The sequence below is a fragment of the Notamacropus eugenii genome, chromosome 2 (assembly GCF_028372415.1).
Source record: "Notamacropus eugenii isolate mMacEug1 chromosome 2, mMacEug1.pri_v2, whole genome shotgun sequence".
Lineage (NCBI taxonomy): Eukaryota > Metazoa > Chordata > Mammalia > Diprotodontia > Macropodidae > Notamacropus > Notamacropus eugenii.
In genome coordinates this window covers 245,017,566-245,020,931 of record NC_092873.1, presented here as the reverse complement: position 1 = coordinate 245,020,931, position 3,366 = coordinate 245,017,566, and the positions used below count along the sequence as shown (strand labels likewise).

General features: G+C 41.7%; 1 pseudogene; it reads left to right on the top strand.

Annotated features, from left to right (window-relative positions):
- The first annotated feature begins 1,399 nt into the window (after positions 1–1,399).
- On the top strand, positions 1,400–2,748 carry LOC140523853 (NADPH oxidase activator 1-like; annotated as a pseudogene).
- The last annotated feature ends 618 nt before the right edge of the window (positions 2,749–3,366 follow it).

Here is a 3,366-nt window from a genome sequence, read left to right as displayed (position 1 = left end):
ACCTCTCATTGTTACAGGGTCTATGTGCTCAGAGGATGGCCAAGGGTTTCTGTCTCCCTACTAAAAGGCCGTGTCCTGTTGTCTACCCCAGCCCCTCACCCCCAAGAGCCACAGAATGTATCTTTTAAAAACTGATTTAAGAGCACATTTTTCTTCTTTTTGCCTTGTATAAATTTTGTACAGGGCTCCACAAAGAACAAAAATTGCTACTTACAACCCTGCTACATGTGTTCCCCTTTCTTTGTATCCCTTTTTTCCTCTCTAAGTCTCAGAGAATAGGCCTTCAGAACATCTCTTGGATAAAAAGAGCAAGATTGATGTATGCACTGTCTTGAAACCCTAGTATCCCAAAAGGAAGGGCTACTCCTGATCTTGATTCATCAATGCTTTCTTCAGAAAAGAGTGCCTCATGAAGGCCTTACTTTAAAAAATTCTAATTCTGACTCAAATTTATCTTAAAAAGAAATTATTCCCATGACCAAAATCTAATAAAATAATCAATCAACTGTTTTTATAGAATGCTTCCCCGCCACTATGTGTCCAGATTCTTAATCCTTTTCATTTGTCAGACACTTGACACTCACTAGCTGTGTGACCTTGGGCAAGTCACTTGACCCCAGTTGCCTCACCTTGAGTCACCGCCAGTCATCTTGATGAATATCTGGTCACTGGATTCAGGTGACTCTGGAGGAGAAGGGAGGTTGGTGACCTGCACAGCCCTCCCTCACTCAAAACAAAGTCAAGTTCAAGTCATGTCGTTATTTCTCTGATGGCGTGGTCTTCTTCAGCAACGAATGATGAACACATCTTTTCACCTGTATGTTAAACATGCATGGCCCTGTTTACCTCTCCTCAGGGAAAATAATGATTTGATGTTTCTTTTGGTTTTCAGCTGTTGAGGAGATACAGTCTTTTCAGAGCATTTGATAATTTGATTTAAGCAAGGGTTTTTAACTCAGGTTCTGTGTTTGTGTTGTTTGTTTTCACTTTGAATAATTGTGATCGAATATAATTGGTTTCCTTTGTAATTCTATTTATTTTATGTATTTAAAAAAACATCTTTTTTGAGAAAGATCGATAAGCTTCCCCAGATTGCCTAAAATGAAAATGATTTAAGAACTCCTGATCCAGAGGAATCTTTGAAATTCAATTTAATTCAACACATATGAGCAGAACACTAGCTTTTTTGCTTGCATTTATATGTGCTGTAGATTATATTAAAAAGCATAAGAAATAGATTATAAATAACAAAGGCAAAAACAGTTTTAGGAAAGAAGACATATGTGATTAGGTGTAAAAATGAATGATATAGACAACGTTGCAACTATAGGGTGCTCACTCTCTATCTTTTCAAAGAACTCTATTTCCCACAGAATACTCTACTTTGGGGTTATCCTTAATGTCATACAGAATTTTGGTGAAGGGCTAGCATGAGGCTGTCCAGGCAACTAGGGTTTAGTCCTGGAACTATTCTTCAGAATTAAAGAATCATCTTCCCAGATCCGCTTCAACATGGGCTGTATGGACCTACTAACTAGGAATCCAGCGGCAGCCCTATAGGCATTAGATCAAACAGTGACTAAGGACTCCTGTCAGGCTGCTGGATTCTTCCTGAAAGGAATGGTTCACTTTCAACTAGAAAGGTTCCCAGAAGCTCTTTCTGACCATGTTCTGGTCTAGGTTAGCCTGAAAAACAATACCTTCAATGACTAGGTTTACAGTACAGTTTACAGTACAGGCTGTAAGCTTGGGAGGTATTGGGAGCTGTGCAGTGCCACTTGAAGATTAGAAAAAGCCATCTCCAAGAGACCAGAAGGGAGTCCAGTCAACCCAGAGGTTGCCCTGGACTGGGTGCAGAAATGTATCTTTCTGGACCTTCTGCAAATTCCCAAGGATGAAATTTTTTGCCCCTAGAAGAAAGATATAGAACAGGTGAATTCCTTGGTTTTCCTAGGGAAGTCCAAGGTCATTGCATCTGTCAATCCTAATGAAAAGTACATGGGTTTTGAACCTTTCAGGCCATGGAGAATTGACTGGCCACTCTTGCTGGTGGAGTCCATCAACCAAGTGAAAGGAGTTAAACCAGAAAATCACAATGGAATCCCACATTCACTCACAAAAGGACATCCTAAAAAGTCTTATTTAAACCAAGTTGGGGAGCCAATATCTCCACTTCAAGGACTCCCTTCTCCTGAAGTGGTCAGCCTGGGCTCCACAGTATACTCTGAAATATTGGTCCCATCAGTTCAGGGAGAGGTGCTCAGCAGCTCAGTCACATCTGTCAGCCTCAGTGTGCATTGTAGCTTCACTATGACCCTGGAGGTGGAAAGGGGAACATCTATGCCTGTCCTCAGAACCCTGAGATACAAAGGTCCTGCAGCAATTAACTCCTGCACGGCTCAGTTATAGCCACCAGGACAGTAGGAAGTTCATTACAATTTCTGGGGAAGGGGCATATAAAAAGATGTGGCAGCAGCCGACAAAAGACTGAGTGAGAGTCCAGTGTCAGGGAGCAGAATGCTGTGAAGGCCAGTATGTGCTCTACTGAATGGTTGTTCAGTGCAGGGACCTGTAGCCCTAGAGTTCTAGACAGGGGTTACCCTGGACATTCTCTCTGAAGTAATTGACAAGGAGCTGGAGGGCCATTGCTGGGGTCACATTGGAATTTTCCCTAAGTGTTTTGCTCAACTGGCTAGTGTGGCCAAGCAAGAAACTCCATTTGAACCACTCATGACTTACAGCTTCTAAAACACTCAAGAGGAAAACCAGGACCAGGGAGTCCATAAGGACCAGACTCCTTGCCATCAGTAAAATTCCTATTCCCACAACCAGAGTGTTCCCCAGGAATGCCATCTACATGAAGATTCTCCCCCCAAAAGCCCCCCCAGACAGTTTTTTTTAAAAGCTCACTTTAAGTTTTAATAACTGAAAACTGCACTAAGATGCTTGGTGCACTCTGCACACACAACTACAATAACATTAACAACCCAGTATATGTCACAGGGAAAAGAATGTACAATGGCACAGTGGAAAGATTGGCAGAGATCACCTAGAGATTTTGAAATCTTTTTGTTTACAAGCTATCTGCCAAATTTTTACTCTAAAATCCTATGGGAAGGAAGGGGATTGATTGGACCTGTGATTTCATTGGGATAAGAGTTTTCTCGGGGGAGAAAACTCCCTCTATCCATGTGCATGATTATAATTTGTGGTCTTAGAAAGTTGCCTAAAGCTCTGAGAGTTTGAAAGACTTGACCAGGGTCACACAACCAGTTTATCCCACTTACTTTAGAAGATGCAGACATCTAGTTTCTGGAAGGGAATCACTTCCTAGGACATCTGCTTCCTGACTATTAGGATCATAGG